A 24449-nucleotide genomic window follows, 5' to 3' on the forward strand; every position below is an offset into this window, starting at 1 on the left:
AATGGATGAAAGTTACAGTTCACCATTTGATAAATACACTTATAGGAATGACTAGAAAGGGGATGAGTTTTTTTGTGGTGAGCTCTGATGTCACATTAAGGGGCCTATCTATTATGCTGTGTAAATGGAGTCTTGTCAAAAAATGTGATAAGGGTGAAGACACGCAGAGCTACTAGTAGCAGCTACTTGTCACATCTACAAAATAGACAATAGTGATTATTGGCTTAGCTAAGACACTACATATGTTTTAGCAGAGGCAAGTCTTAGTATTGTCTATAGCAGGATAATTTTTTGGCTTTTTGTAGCTGCTACTAGTGGCCCTGTGTGTTTTCACCCTAAACGTTGTGTAAAATAAACAGCAAATTCCACATTTGGCGGCATTAGAAAAGTAGAATGCATGATAAGTGCACCTTTTTTTTCCTTTTGATGTGTGGTGAATTTGAATGTTGTTTCTTTGCTGTATTTTTACACAACAGTAAATATTCCCCGTAGGGTCAGTCAATCGTTCAAGTGTCCATTGCTAATTGATGTGAAAGGGATATGCTCTTAGTAAGAGATTATCTGGATAATTGGCTATAGATATTTTTCTGCTCCCTGAATATCGCATAATCATCTTTTAGCTTTGGTAGGGATTCATCAGTTACCAGAGAGAGAGTCTGATAGTAGTAAAGCAAGCAAGTCTTTATAAAGTTCAAGAATGCCATTGAAACATACATTTTATCTTCTGGACCTGTTTTCCCAATACTTAGCTTTTCTTGCTAACTGTTTAAACTTTTTTTCCTAGATACAACAATTTATTTTTTGTGGAGGAAGAGTTATCTTCTATGAAAGGAATGCTGTCTTCCATCTCTAAAATAGTCATTTTGGAGGTAGGTAGGGCAGTTGATTATTTATATAACTCTGTAACCTATCTTTTCTATTTATTGCTTTTTATACATAATTCTCAATAGTCATGTCAGCTGTCTAGCTATAATTCAACTGTTTTTGCATGACATGACATGTGGGAGAGACTTATAATTGCACGTTGTCGGTGTTTCATATTTTATGCAGTTCTTTACACCGATTATACCCCATTCACATCTGTCCCTGCCCCACAGGAGCTTACAATATAAGCTTCCTATCACGTTCATTCACAGTTAAGTCAGTTATATGTTAATCATATCACAAACACAAACACACACAGAGCTTACAATCTAAAGATCCTATCCTTTCATACATAGTAGGGTCAGTTGTAGCGTGTGGGTTGTATAAAGGAGTGATTGAAAACAATGTGGATTTAGTGAATCTGGTGTTTGAACTACTGAATTACATACTAGTGAAGGAGCACAGAATGCTAAAGTGTTTAACTCATTGCATGTTGGGAGGGACACCGCGATCGATAAAGCCTGGCTTTACCCCTCAATCTAAGCAGTGAACCCTCTGCTCCAGAGTCCTCATATGCCTCAGCATACAAGCTTGTTCTGGCTGTGAGTGTAATGGTTTTACTTACAAGATAATATCATAGAAAGGTCGTCCTTCTTACAGCCATTATCGATTCATTACACACATCAGTCCCTGCCCCAGCTGGAGACTTACAATCTAAGGTTCTATTCGTTCATTCACAGTAAGGTCAGTATTTGTCAATCTATGGCTCCACACACACACATCTCATGCAGTGTTCCAGAGAGTTACATCATTCACTCAGTCCTGCCCCACAGGGGGAGTTACAATCTAAGATCCTATCACTTCATACGAAGGGTCAGTTGTAGGTGTGGTTGTAATAGGAGTGATTGGAACCAAGTGCATGATTTAGTGAATCTGGTGTTTGAATACTGAATTGCATACTAGTGAAGAAGCACAGAATGCTAAGTGTTTAACTCATTGCATGTTGGGAGGGACACCCTGATTGATAAAGCCTGGCTTTACCCCTCAATAGAGCAGTGATACCCCTCATCCTTCATGCTCCGAGTGAACAGGCACTACTGTCTGTCTTCCGTAATGAGGTTGCTTCTTCCCACATTACAGTCAGCGTGCCTATAGACGGGACAGTACGAAGAGCTTAGCTTCTGGCTTGTGATGTGGAAGGGTTTTTACCTTACAAGGTATAATCATTAAAACAACTTCATTGCATTTCACGATTATACATATTCAATCAGTCCCTGCCCCACGGGAGCTTACGTCATTAGTGATTTTGTCAATCATATGGCTCACACACAACACCACCACCACACACTGCATGCAGTGGTTTCCAGAGAGTTTACATCATTCACATCAGTCCCTGCCCCACAGGGGAGCTTACAATCTAAAAGATCCTATCACATTCATACACAGAAGCGGTCAGTTGTAGTGTGTGGGTTGTATAAAGGAGTGATTGGAACCAAGGTGCATGATTTAGTGAATCTGGTGTTTGAATCACTGAATTGCATACTAGTGAAGAAGCACAGAATGCTAAGATGTTTAACTCATTGCAGTTGGGAGGACACCCTGATTGATAAAGCCTGGCTTTACCCCTCAATAGAGCAGTGATACCCCTCATCCTTCATGCTCCGAGTGAACAGGCACTACTGTCTGTCTTCCGTAATGAGGTTTGCCTTCTTCCCCACATTACAGTCAAGCGTGCGCTATTAGACGGGACAGTACCGAAGAGCTTAGCTTCTGGCTTGTGAGTGTGGAAGGGTTTTTACATTACAAGGTACATAATCATTAAAACAACTCATTGCATTTCACAGATTATACATCATTCACATCAGTCCCTGCCCCACGGGGGGAGCTTACAATCTAAGGATCCTATCACATTTATAGACAGAAGGGTCAATTATAGCATTTAGGTTGTGTAACTGAGTGAGTGCAATCAATTTTGGTGATTTTTTGAATCTGGTGTTTGAACTACTGAATTGCAAACTAATGAAGAAGCACAGAGTGCTAAGGTGTTTAACTCATTGCATGTTGGGAGGGACACCCTGATTGATAAAGCCTGGCTTTACCCCTCAATAGAGCAGTGATACCCCTCATCCTTCATGCTCCGAGTGAACAGGCACTACTGTCTGTCTTCCGTGATGAGGTATGCCTTCTTCCCCACATTACAGTCGAGCGTGCACTACCAGACGGGACAGTAGCGAAGAGCTTAGCTTCTGGCTTGTGAGTGTGGAAAGGGTTTTTACCTTACAAGATATACAATCATTAAAAAAGTCCTACCTTCTGTTCTTCAAATGTGCCATCGTCATTTGTTCCATGTCATCTGGCTTCCTCTTCTTATTTCTATAGCGCCGTCACATTTTATGCAGTGCATTTTACAGATTATACATCATTCACATCAGTCCCTGCCCCACTAGGAGAGCTTACAATCTAAGGATTCTATTACGTTCATTCACAGTAAGGTCAGTTATTTGTCAATCATATCGCTCACACACACACTTCATGCAGTGGTTTCCAGAGAGTTTACATCATTCACGTCTGTCCCTGCCCCACAGGGGAGCTTACAATCTAAAGATCCTATCACATTCATACACAGAAGGGTCAGTTGTAGTGTGTGGGTTGTATAACGGAGTGATTGGAACCAAGGTGCATGATTTAGTGAATCTGGTGTTTGAACTACTGAATTGCATACTAGTGAAGAAGCACAGAATGCTAAGGGTTTAACTCATTGCATGTTGGGAGGGACACCCTGATTGATAAAGCCTGGCTTTACCCCTCAATAGAGCAGTGATACCCCTCATCCTTCATGCTCCGAGTGAACAGGCACTACTGTCTGTCTTCCGTAATGAGGTATGCCTTCTTCCCCACATTACAGTCGAGCGTGCACTACCAGACGGGACAGTAGCGAAGAGCTTAGCTTCTGGCTTGTGAGTGTGGAAGGGTTTTTACCTTACAAGGTTACATTAATCATTATAAAACAACTCATTTGCATTGCACAGATTATACATCATTCACATCTGTCCCTGGCCCACGGGGAGCTTACAATCTAAGGATAGTATCACATTCATAGACAGAAGGGTCAGTTGTAGGTTAGGTTGCATAACGGAGTGATTGGAACCAAGGTGCATGATTTAGTGAATCTGGTGTTTGAACTACTGAATTGCATACTAGTGAAGAAGCACAGAATGCTAAGGTGTTTAACTCATTGCATGTTGGAAGGGACACCCTGATTGATAAAGCCTGGCTTTACCCCTCAATAGAGCAGTGATACCCCTCATCCTTCATGCTCCGAGTGAACAGGCACTACTGTCTGTCTTCCGTAATGAGGTATGCCTTCTTCCCCACATTACAGTCGAGCGTGCACTACCAGACGGGACAGTAGCGAAGAGCTTAGCTTCTGGCTTGTGAGTGTGGAAGGGTTTTTAACTTACAAGTACATAATCATTAAAACAACTCATTGCATTGCACAGATTATACATCATTCACATCGTCCCTGGCCACGGGGGAGCTTACAATCTAAGGATAGTATCACATTCATAGACTAGAAGGGTCAGTTGTAGGTTTAGGTTGCATAACGGAGTGATTGGAACCAAGGTGCATGATTTAGTGAATCTGGTGTTTGAACTACTGAATTGCATACTAGTGAAGAAGCACAGAATGCTAAGGTGTTTTACTCATTGCATTTTGGGAGGGACACCCTGATTGATAAAGCCTGGCTTTACCCCTCAATAGAGCAGTGATACCCCTCATCCTTCATGCTCCGAGTGAACAGGCACTACTGTCTGTCTTCCGTAATGAGGTATGCCTTCTTCCCCACATTACAGTCGAGCGTGCACTACCAGACGGAACAGTAGCGAAGAGCTTAGCTTCTGGCTTGTGAGTGTGGAAGGGTTTTTACCTTACAAGGTACATAATCATTAAAACAATTCATTGCATTTTACAGATTATACATCATTCACATCAGTCCCTGCCCCACGGGGGGAGTTTACAATCTAAGGATCCTATCACACTCATAGACAGAAGGGTCAGTTGTAGTGTGTGGGTTGTATAAAGGAGTGATTAGAACCATCATCATTCACATCAGTCCCTGCCCCACTAGGAGAGCTTACAATCTAAGGATTCTATTACGTTCATTCACAGTAAGGTCAGTTATTTGTCAATCATATAGCTCACACACACACTTCATGCAGTGGTTTCAGAGAGTTACATCATTCACATCATCCCTGCCCACGGGGAGCTTACAATCTAAAGATCCTACCACATTCATAGACAGAAGGGTCAGGTGTAGTGTGTGGGTTGTATAAAGGAGTGATTGGAACCATCATCATTCACATCAGTCCCTGCCCCACTAGGAGAGCTTACAATCTAAGGATTCTATTACCTTCATTCACAGTAAGGTCAGTTATTTGTCAATCATATGGCTCACACACACACACTTCATGCAGTGTTTTCCAGAGAGTTTACATCATTCACGTCAGTCCCTGCCTCACAGGGGGAGCTTACAATCTAAAGATCCTATCACATTCATACACAGAAGGGTCAGTTGTAGTGTGTGGGTTGTATAAAGGAGTGATTGGAACCAAGGTGCATGATTTAGTGAATCTGGTGTTTGAACTACTGAATTGCATATTAGTGAAGAAGCACAGAATGTTAAGGTGTTTAACTCATTGCATGTTGGGAGGGAAACCCTGATTGATAAAGTCAGACGGGACAGTAGCGAAGTGCTTAGCTTCTGGCTTGTGAGTGTGAGGATTTGTAGCTTACAAGGTATTTAATCATTTAAAAAATCCTACCTTCCCTTTTTCAGATGTACCTTCTTTTATTTTTCCCATGTCTTCTTCTCCATATTAAATCCAACTGGCTCTACTGGATGGAATAGTAGTAGATAGTATAACTTCTGGTTTCCTCTTTTTATTTCTATGTCACATATCACATTTGTCATTTAAACCAGTTTCTGCCCCAACGGAGCTTACAATTTAATCTTCCTATCTTGTTCACTTACAGTAAAGTCAGATATACGTTATTTCTATGGCTCATACGCACACTTTATGCATTGGTTTCCAGAGAGTTTACATCATTTACATCACTCCTTTCCCCTTGGGGGAGCTTATAATCTAAGGATCCTATCATATCGTACACAGAAGGGTCAGTTGTAGCGTGTGGGTTTTATGAAGGAGTAATTAGAATCAATGTAGATGATGGAGTGAATGTTGTGTATGAACTACTTAAATGTATACTGAGAGAAGGATTCATGAATGCTAAGGTGTTGCTGTCTAGAAGTAGAATTATTGGAAGGTGTAATTGTGTTTGAGATGTATTGAAGTGGAATCAAGCACACAATGGCAAGGTATTTTCTTCTGTAGCATTTTGGATTAGGTGCCTGCAGGTTAGGCTCTGCTTTGGAAGAAGAAGCAGGGCAAACCGCACTCAGGTGGATCCAGAGGACCAGAGAAAATTAGTTAAAAAATATATATTTTATTTGGACAAAGTTAAAAAGTGTATATTTGCATCTCCATCCGCCCTATGCATTTGCACCCACTTGCGGCACTTAGTCATGGACTAACTAATTTTCTCTGGTCCTGTGGATCCGTCTGAGTGCCGGTTGGCCCTGCTTCTTCTTCATACCTGCTCTCTAAAGCTGGGGGGCTGGGGCACCCAGACCATATTTACTATTTGGTGAGACATTTATAATCTATTCTGGGGCATCTTCTTTTTTAATCGTAACTATAGACTCTGCTTATACTGTACCTCCAACACTGTTGGTTCTAGCCCCACCTCCATGCTGTGTCTGGAAAAGACCTTATTCACAAAATTGGAAAAATAGGGACAAGCTAAAGAGGCTACACAGCACTCAGAAATCACACCCACCCCCCGTGGGTGACTCACCACCTCCACAAGACTCAAACTACATTAATCATACGCTTCAAAATGCACAATAGATTTATTTAATTCGACTTTTAATAATCTACTACGCTAAGTTTGATTTGCTACAGCAAACCGTATTCATAACACCTTTTAGAATTTAATCTAATACTCAGGGACTGAATACTGGAGATTAGAGGATAATTAATGTAGATTACCAAATTAACACAACAGAAAACGAGATCAGCTATAGACTTAATTACTAAATTAACTTTGAGAAAAAATAGATAATCTAGATAATAGATCTTGGAGAAGTAAGTTTCATTGGGGTACCAGTGTCAATACGTCTGGCAGACATTCCCAAGTTTATCCTCAATATTCTCTGCAATTCTCTGAGTTTATAACATCAGTTATCTGACAACAGCATTGAAAGGGCACACGGGCTGGGGCGTGAGTGATCCTAGAATAGGAAAAGAAGTCACCCAGTTATGGCAGAATTGATCTTACAGGCATGTAGAAAAGTAAGAGATCTCAAGGTACAAGAACATAAGATACAGGTCTTTCAGGGCTTCTCAGCCAAAGTATCACAGAAGAGAGAGAATTAACACCAATTTGCAGATACTAATTTCAAAACGGCATGCACTTTTCGCTTACATACCCAGCAAAATTAAGCATTATTTTGAATGGTTAAACACACATCTTCCTCAACCCCCAAACATCAAGGGAGCACTTGGGTTTATGCAGAAAGAAACAAAAGGAAACTGTCACAATGGGCAGAGGCCATGCAACTAACAGACATATGGTGATGGAAAAACCCAGAGGAAAGTGTTCTCATGCTACTCCGCTACGCACAACACAATGTCCAGAATAGACCTGGCCCTAGCCACAGGTGACTTAATACAACATGTACGAACAGCAAAATATTTACCCTGAGGTATTTCTGATCATGCTCCTTTACTTGTTAACCTAGGACTACTTTCACCCAGGGAAACCAAACCCTGAAGATTAAGCCCACTATGGCTAGTTAATGACACAGTGGCAGAGGCATCAACCAAGGCTATAACAGAATACTGGGCCCTAAATACAGCAACTGCAGCCCCCCCCCCCCATGGTTTGGAATGCATTTAAAGCCACAATGAGAGGAACCCTTATCCGTGCCATAGCGGGAGCTAGAGCCAAAGCTGCAGAAGAAATTCAGAAAATGCAGTATATAGCTGTATATTGCTGCAAAGGAGAACGTACTTTACTCTTTACTCATACCCCTAAAATTTCTTCTTTTTTCTAACTAAAAGTTGAACAGAAAAAAGTGAAGCACACTTGCAAGTAAGCCAAATCGAAACACTGGGTGATACCCCTTTATGCCAGAGAGATCAACAGATATAAATATAAGGCGGCTTTACAGCAATATCCTAGCAACACATAGGGAGGTAGGCTCTAGAGTGGTAGTCTCTTTGGATGCAGCCAAGGCTTTTGACTCGGTCGAATGGTCGTTCTTGTGGGAGGTCAATGAAAGTTTTGGATTGGGCGGCCAGTTCATCACATGGGTGGGACTCCTGTATCAAAACCCCCAAGCACGAATAAGTGTCAATAATATATTGTCAAGCACCTCTCAGCTGAGTCGTGGCACCCGCCAGGGATGCCCCCTTTCGCCGTTATTGTTCGCCTTGGCGATAAAAGCAATGGCTATTCTAATACGCACAGCCCACAATATAGCAGGAATGCATCTGGGTAGGGTGGAGGAGCGCATCTCCCTATATGCTGATGATGTATTATTATACTTAAGTGATCCCGGACCCTCACTACAGTCAACTTTTGCAGTTATAAATGAGTTCGAAGGATACTCAGGGTTACTCATAAACTGGGAAAAATCCAGTATCTTTCCAGTAGATGAAGGCATAGACCCCAATAGCTACCCCCTTCCCCTCTAAGCTGAGTAAGCTCCTTCAAGTATCTGGGCGTTACGACCACGAGGGATAGCACTAAATACACAGAGTTAAACTTTACCCCGGTCACAGAAAGTAGTCAATCAAACTCAAGCAATGGGGGAATTTACCCCTGACAATATGGGGTAGGATCAACCAACATTTTTGTATATCCTCCACAATTCTCCTATGTACATCCCCAAAACAGTATTCCAACATATTGAACAAATGCAGTCTTCTTTCATATGGGGTAATAAATCCCCGAGATTTACCAAGTCCAAACTAAAGGCCCCAATTGACGAAGGCGGACTGGGCTTCCCAGACCTACAATACTACCTCTTAGCCTCTCAATTGTACTATGTGGGCTGGTGGCTAACGCCAGACCCCAACAACCCTAACTTCCAATTGCAGGCTACTTTGGCAGGCTCAGCAGAAACCCTTTAACGTATACCTTATAGGAAAATAGCAGACCTGCAAGTGAGACAACCGATTCTTACCACCCCACACAAGGATTGGACGGTGGTTCTGCGGATCACTAGCCTTAAAAACCCGTTACTCAAAATTGATTAACCTATTTGGGCCACTCTCACCTTCCCCATTTCCAACAACTCCTAACATATATGAGGTGGCCAAGGGCCGGGATCAGGACTTTGGGCGATGCAGCGCTGGATGGGCAGTTGCTCACCAGAGAACAATTATTACAGTCTCATCCCGGAGTCCAAATTAACCAACTAGTGTACCAACAATATAGGCATGCCTTCATAGCACAATTCACATCAACCAAAGTGGAACTGGTAACACCTCCCTTTTTAGAGGCCCTTAAATCGCCAAACCAAAAAAAAATGGTTACCAACCTATATGGGAAATTACTCTCCGCAATTCCCTCACCATTTGCTAAAGCATATGAGGCTTGGCATTCAGATATCCCCACTTTAACATCAGAAGAATGGGAGGAGAGTAAAGACAAAGCGTACCAGTACCTCATTGCTAATAGAGATAGGCTTATCCAGTTTAAGCTATTACATCGGATTCACATCATACCACTGCGCCTAAGCCAAATGGGTGAGATTAATAAAGCATATTGCCCAAAGTGTCAACAGCAGGCGGCTGGTTATGTTCGTATGATGTGGAACTGCCCTCAAATCAGTAAATACTGGGATAGATTTATGTCCCACATCCAGGACAAAACTACCTTCCCCAAAATTATGTCTCCACAAGTCTGTGTACTGGGGGTGATAGATGAGATTTTCCCACTAAATGCAAAGAGAGACCTATGGCGATCTCTACTGTTCCACGCCAGGAAAGCATTGCTTATGAAATGCATGGACCCAAAGCCACCTTCCCTCTGGTTTTGGTTAGCCTTAAAACTTTGAAAGAGTACCTTAAAGCCACACAGCTACAGTGAAACTTCAATTTTTACTACCCTGATTTCATTTTTCAGATATTTTACATTGTTCTTTGTTTTTTGTCCCACCAATTTATAATGCATTTCAGTGAGAGATTTTCTCTGATTTTATATAACGTTTTCCAGATTTCACATAAAAATGGCCGTTTGTTCTCTATGACTGTTATTATTAGTGAAAAAAAGAGGTTTAAAATGGTAACCAGTTTGCATGCCTTGGTTGTGCCTGTAAATAGTCAATTCTAATTAGTCATACACAAGTCACTTATTGCTGTAGCTTGTGTATGTGACTGCCAGAGAGGCCTTGCACATGCCCCCCATAGTGTAACATTATGCTTCAATCCTTAACCCTTGTTATTAACAAAGTAACATTTCCCTGATTTTATATTTTCCTGGATGTTAATTATTTTTTTTGTGGTAAATAGAATAAGTTAAAGTAAAACAGACTTCTGTGCTTAAATCTTTTGAGTACTTGAAGGGTGGTTTATCTAAGTCAAATTTTAGTATGTTATAGAATGGCCAATTTTAAGCAACTTTTAAATTGGTTGTTATTATCTTTTTATAGTTTTCAATTATTTGCCTTCTTCTGACTCTTTTCAGCTTTCAAATGGAGGTCAGTGTCCTCACCAAAAATGCTCTATAAAGCTATATATTTATTCTTATTGCTATTTTTGATTGCTCAACCTTCTATTCAGGTGCTCTACTATTCATATTTAAGTCTCTTATTCAAATCAGTGCATGTAAAGGTGAACAACCCCTTCAAGGAATATGTTGCTTTCCCCAAATTTTTATTTTCCCTAATTATAGCTAAAGTTTTTCTGGTCCCTCTGAAAAATAGGGGTTCTGCTGCAGCTAATTTTAGAGTAGAAAACTCTCACTACCCAACAGAACAGGAATGAGCTGTCCTGAAATGTTAAGATACTGAAAACACGAAGCAAATATTGGTATTGTAAATATGTAATTAGATGATTGTTATTTAAGTTATAATGTCAATCTCTCTCTCTTAATTATACTGTCTCTAGTACACAAGCTTGGCCCACAAAAGTTTTGGAAGGTCGAAGAGGCTAGAACATTACCGGGTGGATGGAGCCAGGGCATACCTAATAATGCACAGTTAAGACTTCATGACAGAACAGTTAGATGAATACAGGTAACATCACAACCAACTCGCTACACATGTTCAAACAACATATGAGACAGATAGTTTGGAATGTAGGTTGGTTGACCTCACCAATCAAAAGAAAAAGATATTAACAAATCTCAAGAAACTAAAACCCAATAGAATATTATTTTTAAAGACCCTCTGGAAATTAGGAGATACCAGTGTACTTAAAGCGGCATGGATACGTGAATTCCTATCAGCACTATATAAAGCCAAACAAAGGGGAGCAGCCAGTCTTATTTGCACATCTCTGCCAAACAAATTGGATGACCTGATATATATGTCACTATTTAATATTGTGTAAATCAGACAAAAAAAGACATGGTAGCCAACATATATGCTCTGAATAGCCCAAATCAGGACATTTTTACTTAGCCTCACTCAGAAACTTATGGAAACCCCCTCCCCAAACTTGATTTTGGGACAAGCAACGTTTTGGCTGGTTTCCTAGTTATTCATTCCAGCTTGCCTTGTGAAAAATGTGCTATACATACTTAAAATATGATTTTGTACAAATGCAATGCCATTTCCCCTAATATATGTCCCTAGTTCATCTGTGCAACACTTAAAGCTGATCTAAAGCTGCATCTGATAATCTTGTAACTGTCATTAGTGTTTCCAGTCTGCAGGTTGGAAAGCCCTGATGTAAAGTGTTACTGATTCCAGCTTGCCTCACTGGACATGTTATTACACACACTTTAAACATGATTAGAACTTGATTTATTACAAGTGCAATATCAGGGGGATATACTAGGAGTTGTCAAAATGCACATGGTTGTCTGTAGGTCTGGGTTGGTGTCTCTCTAGCATGGCTACTAGCAATCCAGCTTCAATATATTTTAGTATGTGTACTGTTAGTATGTGTACTGTACGGTATATTGCATTAGTGCATTAGATTAATTATCTTTTCAAATTCTGTCCTACTCTCTAATATCATTTCCTCACCATTACTTCACCTTTAAGCATTAAGAAGACAATTATCTTAGAGTATATGATAGTTTTTTAAAGTTAATATCTTATTAGTACTGATTTTTATATAATTTCACCCATGGTTTCCATATCTTTAAATAAGTATTAATGCTGCAATGCTTAACCCTAGTCAATAACAAAGTAAATATTGTATTTCAGAGTAAAAGAGACCTGTGCTTATAACCTTCGTATACTTAAAGGATGCATTTATTATGCTCATTTCACTGATTTTACATTTACATATTTTTTCCTGGTCCCTTGAAAAGGTAAAGTGGGGTTTCTACTGTACCTAATTTCAGAGTAAAAATCTCTCACTGCCCAACACCAACCAGATATCATCACACCATGTAACAACCCAAAATTGATTGACAGCATTTGAAGAGTACTTTAGGAAAATATACTTCACTGAGGAACCATCTGAAGACTTTATCAATCTTATGTTACAAAAAGCCAAACTATTAGAAATTGACCAGACACAGAGGGAGATGCTTAACTCACCAATAATAGCAGCAGGGATATCAGGCATAATAAAATAATTGGCCACACATAAATCACCCAGATTGTTATATAGTGTAATATTATAAAATACTGAACCCACATATGATACAATTATCAAAGCATATATATAATGCAATGTTCCAGAGGTGAAATAATAATTGTTTAATGTTTTTCACCTTTAAAATGTATATTTAGTTTGATATAGAGCAGAGTTGTCCAACTTCTATGGTACCGAGGGCCGGAATTTTTCTAATCTACATGGTGGAGGGCCATTAATGGAAGCCAGTGTTAGCCACTCCCTGTTTTTAGACCACACCCACTTTAAACCACACCATGTTACCGCAAGACCATGTCCATATTAATAGCACACCAAAAAATCAAATGGTTGATGCTCACTGCAGGGATCAGGGCCGGAACTAGGGGTAGGCAGAGTAGGCGGCTGTCTAGGGCGCCATCATTAAGGGGCATACTTTTAAGGGGATTTTTTTTCATTTTTTAATGTTTTTGTTTTTTTCAAGCGTTTATTTAATAATTTGTTTCAGTAATCATGGTTACCCAGTTGGGTGGAATCCATCTCCTTCACCTTCTCCCTCTTGCTGGCAAGTAATAGCTTCTGTGCAGTAGTGCAGCGCGAGGTGCGTACACGCTTCAATGATGTCACTGATGTGTTGGGTGACAGAGAGCTGGCGGGCTGCTTGGTGTGGCTCTCGCTGCTCTCAGCCTTGCACAGTTTCACTGAACTGAAGACATTCTTTCTATTACTGTAAAGTGTGAAGCTTCCTGCTGGCACAGCCAGGTACAGATTTGGGGCCCATATGTTTGCTGTTGCTGCTGAGCTGGGCGCTGGCACAGGTACATAAATACTTGGGGGCAATATGATGTGATCAGATTTATTTTTGGCTGCTGCTGGCACAGGTAAAGATTGGGGGCAATATGATGGCTGAAGGAGGGCAGTATGATGAATGGCTGCTGAGCTTGCAGGTACAGGTACGGGTGGGGTGTATTATGGATGGCTGCTGGGCTTGCTTGGTACAGTTATAGGGAGCAGTAATATAAATGAAAAAATGTTGTACACTTTCTTGCTCTCTTTATTGAAAAACATGACACACACAGGGAGCCTAGGGCAGAGAGTATGGCACACACAGGGAGCATATGGAAGGCAGAACAGAGCAGGAGACAGGAATCAGGACCAGTCTAATATGTACTACATACAGTGACACAGTACTGGTGTCCCATTAGCATTTTATATAAAGTTTGAACAATGTGGGCAGTTTCAGTCTGGGTCTCAGGTGTGAACAGTAGAGGTGTCACAAGTGTGAATAATACAGGGGGATCACAGGTATGAACAATGCAGGGGATAAATCTGAATTTGAGGTTTAAACAATGCAGGGGCCAGTCAATCTCTGTAGTGATACATTTTAAAGTTTACAAATGGTAAACAGACACAGCAGGCAGACTTTGATTTGGAGGGCCATATAAAGGGGGGTCGCGGGCCGCCAGTTGAACAGCCCTGATATAGAGAGTGACATTCTAAAACAATTTGCAGTTGGCTTTCATTTTTTTTTTTGAGTTATATTTTTATTTACCAACTCTCTAGTTTGCAGTTTAAGCAATCTGGTTGCTAGGATTCAAATTACCCTAGTAACCATGCACTGATTTGAATAAGAGACTGGAATATGAATAGGATAGAGCCTGCCTACTCTTCTGTTTGTATGTGCCATACACTATTTTCCCTGAGCTGTCGATGTTTTCCAAATCTACCTGTTTGGGCCATACTCTGCTTGTGTACTCCATGTGTGTACTCTGCTTTCCCGAAGCTACCTGTTTGTGTCATACTCTTCTTGTCTCTATGCTGCTTGCCATATTCTTCCTGTGTTTAACATTCTACCTGCCCTACTTTACCTGTTTGTGTCATACTCTGCCTGCCGTGTTCTGCCTGTATGTGCAATACTCTGCCTGTGCTAACTTGTCTGTGTTTGTCATACACTGCCTTTTCTATTCTGCCCGTGTGTGCTATACTCTGTCTACGCTATGCTGCTTGCATGTGCTATACTCTACTTGCCCTATGTTGCCTGTGTGTGCTATACTCTACTTGCCCTATGTTGGCTGTGTGTTCCATATTTTGCCTGCCATATGCTGCCTATGTGTTTTATATTGTGCCTGTCCTACTCTATCTGTGTGTGCCCTACTCTGCCTGCCCTACACTACATGTGTGTGCTATACTGCTTGCCTCTATGCTGTCCTTGCCTTCCATATTCTGCTTGCTCTACTCTAGCTGTATGTGCCATACACTGCCTTCCCTATGCTGCCTGTGTTTTCCACATTCTGCCTACCCCAATCTACCTGTCCCAATCTACCTGTGTTTGTGCCACACTACTTGTGTCTTCCATACTCTGCTTGCCCTATGCTGCCTGCTTGTGTCATACCCTGCTTGCCTCTATGCTGCCTGTTTTCCATAATGACCTAGTGGAAGTATGCACTACACTAATCCCTAAACTGAATAAAAACCCCACTATGTCATGTCAACCTTAAACTAATTACTAAGATACTGGCCTAGAGACTTCAACTTTTGTTCAAGGTTCTTTACATTCATACATTATTTAGTACGATGTAGAGAGTGAGATTCTAAAACAATTTGCAGTTGGCTTTCATTTTTTTAATTATTACTTGATTTTTATTTTTGAGTTATTAAGCTTTTTATTCACCAGCTCTCCAGTTTGCAGTTTCAGCAATCTGGTTGCTAGGATCCAAATTACCATAGCAATCATGCACTGATTTGAATCAGAGACTGGAATATAAATAGGATAGAGCCTGAACAGAATGAGAAGTAATAAAAAGTAGCATTAATTATTAATGTGTAGCCTTATATTTGTTTTTTTTTAGATGTGGCCAGTGACCTCTATTTTAAAGCTAGAAGGTAGAAGGCAAATATTTGAAAAACTATTAAAAAGAAAAAAAAACACCAAAGCAAAATATCCTTAGAAGTAACCATTCTATAACAAGTTAGAATTTAATAGAAAAGTGAAGCACTCCTTTAATGAAGCACCGCTTGGCTTTGCATGCAAGTGACAGTCGACACGGTGAATTAGGATGGCAATAAATGCTACAATATTTTTTACTAGGGACAAGGAAAGTAGAGACTTCCCTTTGAGCCTTGAGACAGAGAAGGCATTTGATAAAATGTTATGGCTCTTTTACTTTAGTGCACTCCATATTAGAATGCTGGGTGACACCTTTACATATTGTATCAGAAAAATATACACTCATGTTCAAGCTAAGCTACTCATCAATGGCACCATAACCAACCCAATTGTCATAAACAGAGGTATGCCTCCTCTCCCTTCTTCTGTTGAACCTATCATTTCCTCTCCTTAGGCTCCTTTGAGATATGACCACATTTCAATGCATCAAAATTGAATCACATGAAACAAAGTTTACAGTATTGGTTTATATATAACAAGCTGAAGCAGGGCCTGCCACACCATCCTAATCCTTTCATCCAACAATATGGCAAGTCTTGGTATTGATGCATATGAAATATTACTATTGAGCAATAAAGGGAACCCCAGATGGAGTAGAAAATAAAGCTTTAAGTAGGCCAACAACACAATCACTTACTTTACCAGACAAATACAGAAGAATTCACATAATATATATGCATATAACATCACATATTGCATAGAGGAAACTCTGCAAGAACCAAACAATGGCAAGCACATCATGTGTCATACTCTGCCTGTCTTATTCTCCCTGCATGTGCTATACTTTATGTTACACACACTTTCTGCCCTACGTTACCTCTTTGTTCCACATTCTGTCTTTCCTACTCTATCTGTGTGTGCCATACTCTGATTCCATGTGCTATATGTGTGTTCCATATTTTGTATGCCCTACTCTACATTTGTGTGCAATTTTCTTTCTGCCCTACACTGCCTGTATTCCACATTCTGCCTTCCCTACTGCCTGGCCTGTTCTACCTGTATTTGCAATACTTTACTTGCACTAATCTGTCTGCGTTTGCTATACTCTTCCTGCCCTATGCTGCCTGTGTGTTCTATATTCTGCCGGCCCTATTCTGCCTGTGTTCCACATTCTGCTTGGTCAACTTTACCTGTGTGTGAGACACTCTGCCTGCAGTGTTTTGCCTGTATGTGCAATAATCTGCTGGTGCTAATCTGTCTGTGTGTGCCATACTCTGCTTGTTCTATTCTGCCTGTATGTGCCATACTCTGTTTTTTCATTGTTGCCTGTGTGGTCCATATTGTGCCTATCCTACACTGCCTGTGGGTTTCATATTCTGCCTGCCTTACTCTGCCTGTGTATGCCATACCCTGGCTGCCCTCCACTCACAATCCAAAATAGTTAACATTGAATTGAATTAAAAGAGAGAATACTGGACCCTTGTTAATTATATGTGGAATTTCATTTTTGGGAAGAGGAGGTATCGATTACCCAATTGACATTTAATTTATTAAAGAAAAATAGTAAATAAACCCTCTCTCTCCACCACCTCACCAATTCTCAGTATTTTACCTACTGACAAGGTGCTTAGTGCAGTTATCAAAAGTTGAAATAACTTAGCATAACATCTCAAATATAATTCATTTGTTAAAAAAAGATAAAAAAATTACCAAAACCCACGCTTAAGAAATGGAAGTAGGAAAAGGAAAATAGTACAGAGGTGGAGAAGTCCCAAGAAACTGCTGCCTGATTGTTTTCTAGGCCCTGGGACCCCACATGGGGAGACAGTAGGATGCTGGGGACTGTGGTCTCAAGACTACCTTTCTATCTTAAAAGAGGGCTTTTCTTCCCTGTAAAACCACAAATCCACCCGTGCCATGTAACAAAACGAGTTAAAATGAGAAATTTTAAATGCCATTTAAATTAGTCTGCACCTCATACAGTCATGCACAAATCACTGTGAATGTGCTGCCAGAGAGGTCTTGCATATACTCTCCATAGTGTAACATTAATGCTGCAATGCTTAACCCTAGTCAATAACAATGTGAATATTATATTTCAGAGTTAAAGTGCTTATAACCTTTGTACACGTAAAGAATACATTTATTTATCTCATGCCCCTGATTTTATATTTTCCTGGATTTTACATAATTTTTCCTGGTTCCTTGAAAATATAAAATGGGGTTTCTACTGTACCTAATTGCTGAGTAAAAAAAAACTCTCACTGCACAACACCAACCAGTTATCATCACACCATGTAACAACCCAAAATTGATTAACAGCATTTGAAGAGTACTTTAGGAAAATATACTTCACTGAGGAACCATCTGAAGACTTTATCAATCTTATGTTACAAAAAACCAGACACAGAGGGAGATGCTTAACACACCAATAACAGCAGCAGAGATATCAAGCATAATAAAATAACTGGCCACTCATAAATCACCCGGATTGTTTCAATGCAGAATATTATAAAATACCGAAATCACATATGATACAACTATTAACGCATATATATATATAATCCAATGTTCCAGAGGTGGAATAAATAATGACCTAGCGGAAGTATGCAGTACACTAATCCCCAAACCGAATAAAAACCCCACTATGTCATGTCAACCTTAAAATTATTACTAAGATACTGGCCTAGAGACTTCAACTTTTACTTAAGGTTTTTTACCTTTACATTAATATTTAGTACAACGTAGAGATTCTAAAACAATTTGCAGTTAGCTTTCATTTTTTTATTATTTGTTTTTCATGTTTGAGTTATTAAGCTTTTTATTCACCAGCTCTCCAGATTACTATTTCAGCAATCTGGTTGCTAGGATCCAAATTACCATAGCGATCATGCACTGATTTGAATAAAAGAATATGAATAGGATAGAGCCTGAACAGAAGGAGAAGGTAATAAAAAGTAGCATTAATTATAAATGTGTAGCCTTATATTTGTTTTTGAGATGGGGTCAGTGACCCCTATTTTAAAGCTAGATGTTAGAAGAAGGCAAATATTTTAAAAACTATTAAAAAGGATAAAGGAAAAAAAAAACGCCAAAGTAAAATATTCTTACTGTTAGCCATTCTATAACAAGTTAGAATTTAATAGAAAAGTGAACCAATCCTTTAAAGGAACAGTTCAGTGTGAAAATAAAAACTGTGTAAATAGATAGGCTGTGCAAAATAAAAAATATTTCTAGTATAGTCAGTTAGCCAAAAATGAAATATATAAAGGCTGGAGTGAACAGATGTCTAATAAAACAGCCAGAATCCAACTTCCTGCTTTTCAGCTCTATAACTCTGAGCTAGTCAGCGACTTGAAGGGGGGCCACATGGTACATTTCTGTTCAGTGAGTTTGTAATTGATCCTCAGCATTCAGCTCAGATTCAAAAGCAACAGATTTGACCCATGTGGCCCCCCCTCAAGTCTCTGATTGGTTTCTGCCTGGTAACAAGGGTAACCAGTCAGTGTAAACCAAGAGAGCTGAAAAGCAGGAAGTAGTGTTCTGACTGACATGTTATACATCAAATCATTACATTTTTGGCTAACTAACTATATTAGAAACATGTTTTATTTTGCACAGCCTGTCTATTTACCCAGTTTTTATTTTTACACTGAACAATTCCTTTAATGTAGCACCACTTGGCTTTGCACACAAGTGACAGTCAACACAGTGAATTAGGGTGGCAATAACTGCTACAATATTTTTTGCTAGGAACAACGAAAGTAGAGACTTCCCTTTGAGCCTTGAGACAGAGAAGGCATTTGATAAAATGTTATGGCTCTTTTACTTTAGTGCACTCCATATTAGAATGCTGGGTGACACCTTCACATATTGTATCAGAAAAATATACACTCATGTTCAAGCTAAGCTACTCATCAATGGCACCATAACCAACCCAATAGACATAAACAGAGGTATGCCTCCTCTCCCTTCTTCTGTTGAACCTATCATTTGGCCCTCTCCTTAGGCTCCTTTGAGATATGACCACATTCCAAGGTATCAAAATCGGACCACATGAAACAAAGTTTACAGTATTTCGTTATATATAACAAAGCCGAAGCAGGGCCTGCCACACATCCTATCCTTCATCCAACAACATGGCCAAGTCTCTGAGTATTGGTATTGATGCATATGAAATATTTCTATTGAGCAATAAAGGGAACCCCAGATGGAGTAGAACATACATCTTTAAATAGGCCAACAACACAATCACTTACTTTAGCAGACAAATACAGAAGAATTCACATAATATATATGCAAATAACCACATATTGCATAGAGGAAACTCTGCAAGAACCAAACAATGGCAAGCACATCTTGTGTCATACTCTGCCTGCCTTATTCTCCCTGCATGAGCTATACTTTATGTTCTACAGACTTCCTGCCCTATGCTACCTCTTTGTTCCACATTCTGTCTTTCCTACTCTATCTGTGTGTGCCATACTCTGATTCCATGTGCTATATGTGTGTTCCATATTTTGCATGCCCTACTCTACATTTGTGTGCAATTTTCTTTCTGCCCTACACTGCCTGTATTCCACATTCTGCCTTCCCTACTGCCTGGCCTGTTCTACCTGTATTTGCAATACTCTACTTGCACTAATCTGTCTGCGTTTGCCATACTATTCCTGCCCTATGCTGGCTTGGTGTACCATACACTGCCTGTGTGTGCCATACTATGCTTGCCCTTTGTTACGTGTGTGTTCCATATTGTACCTGCCCTACGCTGTGTGTGTGTTTTATATTCTGCCTGCCGTACTCTATCTGTGTGCCCTACTCTACCTGCCCTACTCTGCCTGTATGTGCCATACCTTGCCTGCCCTATTCTACCTGTGTTTTCTATACTCTGCCTACCCTATTCTGCCATACCCTGCCTGTCCTATTCTGCCTGATTTTGCCATACTCTTCCCGTGTGTGCCAAATTCTGTTTGCCCTACTCTGCCTGTATGTGGAATACTCTGCTTGCCCTACTATGCATGTGTGTGTGCCCTACTCTATCAGTATGTGCCATACTTTTCTTGCCCTATTCTGCCTGTATATGCAGTAATTTATGTGCTGTAGTAAACCTGTTTGTGCCATTCTCTGCCTGCCCAATTTTGCCTGGGTGTGCGCGCTCCATCCTCTGCCTGCCCTACACTGTATGTGTGTGCCATATACTACCTTTCCTGTGCTGCTTGTGTTTTCCATATTCTTCCATATTCCCAATCTACCTGTTTGTGCCATACTCTGCTTGTGTTTCATACTCTGTTTGCCCAAAGCTGCCTGTTTATGTCATACTCTGCTTGCCTCTATGTTGCCAGCATGTTCCATATTCTGCCTGCCCTATTCTATCTGTGTGTGCCATACTCTGCCTGCCCTGATCTCCCTGTATGTGCTATACTTTTCCTGTGTGTGCCTTACTCTGCCTGCCATATTCTGTCTGTATGTATAATATTCTGCTTACCCTATTCTCAGTGTGTGCCTTACTCTGTCAGTGTGTGCCATACAATATCTTCTCTGTGCCGCCTGTGTTTTCTATATTCTGCCTACCCCAATCAACCTGTTTGTGCCATATTCTGCTTGTTTGTTCCATACTCTGTTTGCCAGAAGCTGCCTGTTTGTGTCATACTATGCTTGCCTCTATTCTGCTTGCATGTTCCACATTCTTTCTGCCATACTCTATCTGTGTGCGCTATACTCTGCCTGCCCTATTCTGCCTGTATGTGCACTGCTCTGCCTGTGCTAATCTGTCCGTGTTTGCCATACTCTGCCTGTTCTATTCTGCCTTTGTGTGCTATACTCTGCCTACCCCATGCAGCCGGTGTGTGCCATGCTGTGCCTGTGTGTTACATACTCTGCCTGCTCTACACTGCCTGTATGTGCAATACTCTGCTTACCCTACTAAAACTGTGTGTGCCATACTCTGCCTGTCCTATGTTGCCTGTGTGTTCCATAGTGTGTCTGCCCTTTGCTGCCTGTATATTTTATATTCAGCCTTTCCTACTCTATCTGTGTGCCCTGCCCTGCCTACCCCATGCTGCCTGTGTGTGCCATACCCTGCCTGCCCTATTATGCTTGTGTTTTCTATACTCTACCTGCCCTATTCTGCCATACTCTGCCTGTTCTATTCTGTCTGTTTTTGCCATACTCCTCCTTTGTGTGCCAAATTCTGTTTGCCCTACTCTGCCTGTATGTGAAATACTCTGCTTGCCCTACTACGCCTGTGTGTGCCTTACTCTGCCAGTGTGTGCCATACTCTGTCACTGTGTGGCATACTTTGCCTGCCCTATTCTGCCTGTATGTGTAATAATCTACTTGCCTTAGTAAACCGTATGCCTTATTCTGCCTGTCCTACACTGTATGTGTGTGCTATACACTGCTTGCCCTATGCTGTCCGTGTGTTCCATATTCTGCCTTCCCTACTCTGTGTGTGTTTCATACACTACCTTCCCTATGCTGACTGTGTTTTCCATATTCTGCCTACCCTACCATACTCTGCTTGCCCGAAGCTGCCTGTTTGTGTCATACTCTTCTTGCTTCTTTGCTGCAAGCATGTTCCATACTCTGCCTGTGTTCCACGTTCTGCCTGCCCTACTCTACCTGTGTGTGATATACTCTGCCTGCCCTGTTCTCCCTGTATGTTCCATACCATGCCTGCCCTGTTCTCCCTGTATGTGCTATTCTCTGCCTGCCTTATTCATCCTGTATGTGCAATACTCTACCTGCAGTAATCTGTATGTTTTTGCTGTACTTTGCCTGTTCTATTCTGCCTGTGTGTGCCATACTGTGCCTGCCCTGTTCTCCTTGTGTGTGTCATACTGTGCCTGCCCTGTTCTCCCTGTATGTGCCATACTCTGCCTGCTGTATTCTGCCTGTATGTGCAATACTCTGCCTGAAGTGTAGGGCAGGCAGAGTATGAAGCGCACACACATAGGCAAAATTGGGCAGGCAGAGTATGGCACAAACAGGTTTACGTAAATTATTGCATATACTGGCAGAATAGGGCAGGCAAAGTATGGCACACACTGACAGAGTAGTGCACACACACATGCATAGTAGGGCAAGGGCCCTACGCTGCCTGTGTGTTGCATATTCTGCCTGCCCTGCTCTATATGTGTATGCCCTAATTTGCCTGCCCTACGTTGCCTATGTTTGCTATACTATGTCTGCTGTATTCTGCCATACTCTATCTATCCTATTCTGCCTTCTTTGCAATACTCTTCCTGTGTGTGCTACATTCTGTTTGCCCGGCTCTGCCTGTATGTGCCATACTCCGCCTGTCCTTTTCTGCCTGTATGTGGAATACTCTGCTTGCCCTACTAAACCTTTGTGTGCCAAAATCTGCCTGCCCAATATTGCCTGTGTGTGTCATACTCTGCCTGCCCTACACTGCATGTGTGTGCTATACTCTGCCTGCCCTACACTGCATGTGTGTGCTATACTCTGCATGCCCTATGCTGTCCATATGTTCCATATTTTGCTTGCCCTATTTCTGTATTTTCCATACACTTCCTTCCCTTTGCTGCCTGTATTTTCTATATTCTGGCTACAAGTATAGGAAATTAGTTCTGCACACTCTATAGGAATTATCGACTCAGGTGGTAGGATTTGAAAAATGCTTTACTTAATAAAAAGACAGGAACAGTGACATCATCATCACAATAAACAACAAACATTTTGCATAGTCATAGTATACATACCACCCTTAGGTACAGAATAAAGGCAGACAAGAAATTACAAGTAGCGGATACACCTGCAAAGATGAGAATAACCCCAACGTTTCGGCAAAATAGCCTTTGTCAAGGGGATTCTGATTCTTGCCGAAACGTTGGGGTTATTTTCATCTTTGCAGGTGTATCCGCTACTTGTAATTTCTTGTCTGCCTTTATTCTGTACCTAAGGGTGGTATGTATACTATGACTATGCAAAATGTTTGTTGTTTATTGTGATGATGATGTCACTGTTCCTGTCTTTTTATTAAGTAAAGCATTTTTCAAATCCTACCACCTGAGTCGATAATTCCTATAGAGTGTGCAGAACTAATTTCCTATACTTGTTATATTGTGTCGCTTAGTAGGGGCGACTTTTGGTTTATTTGCACCTTGTTTTGAATATTTGCCTGCGTATTGTCTAATTAGGTGTGCTCCTCATTTACCTATATTTATATTCTGGCTACCCCAGTCTGTGTGTAAAATACTCTGCCTGCAGTGTTTTGCCTGTATGTGCAATAATCGGTGCTAATCTGTCTGTGTGTGTCATACTCTGCTTGTTCTATTCTGCCTGTATGTGCAATAATCTGTTTGTCCTTTGTTGCCTGTGTGTTCCATATTGTGCCTGCCCTACACTGCCTGTGAGTTTCATATTCTGCCTGCCTTACTATGCCTGTGTATGGCATACCCTGGCTGCCCTCCACTCACAATCCAATAGTTAACATTGAATTGAATTAAAAGAGAGAATACTGGACCCATGTTAAATATACGTGGCATTTCACTTTCCAGGAATAGGAGGTATCGATTACCCAATTGAAATTTAATTTATTAAAGAAAAATAGTAAAAAAAAAAAAACCCTCTCTCCACCACCTCACCTAATGGTCATGAGTATTTGGTCCTACGTAGTCAAGCAATTAATACACATTTCTCTACCTCAACACGCTATTATTTAAGCACAAACACTTTGATTTGTCAATTAACTTAATTTATTTAATCCTCATTAATTAACAAATGAATTATATTTGAGATGTTATGCTAAGTTATTTAAGCTTTTGATAACTGCACTAAGCACTTTGTCAGTAGGTAAA

General features: G+C 40.7%; 1 protein-coding gene across 1 annotated transcript in view; it reads left to right on the forward strand.

Moving 5' to 3' along the window:
* The first annotated feature begins 642 nt into the window (after positions 1 to 642).
* LOC108717854 (palmitoyltransferase ZDHHC14) overlaps positions 643 to 24449 on the forward strand; it is a 114066-nt gene continuing 90259 nt past the window's right edge. The window contains exon 1 of the mRNA XM_041564459.1: positions 643 to 869. The gene's annotated coding sequence lies outside the window, so the exon portion shown is untranslated. The remainder of the gene's footprint in view (positions 870 to 24449) is intronic.

The sequence above is a fragment of the Xenopus laevis genome, chromosome 5S (genome assembly GCF_017654675.1).
Source record: "Xenopus laevis strain J_2021 chromosome 5S, Xenopus_laevis_v10.1, whole genome shotgun sequence".
NCBI lineage: Eukaryota > Metazoa > Chordata > Amphibia > Anura > Pipidae > Xenopus > Xenopus laevis.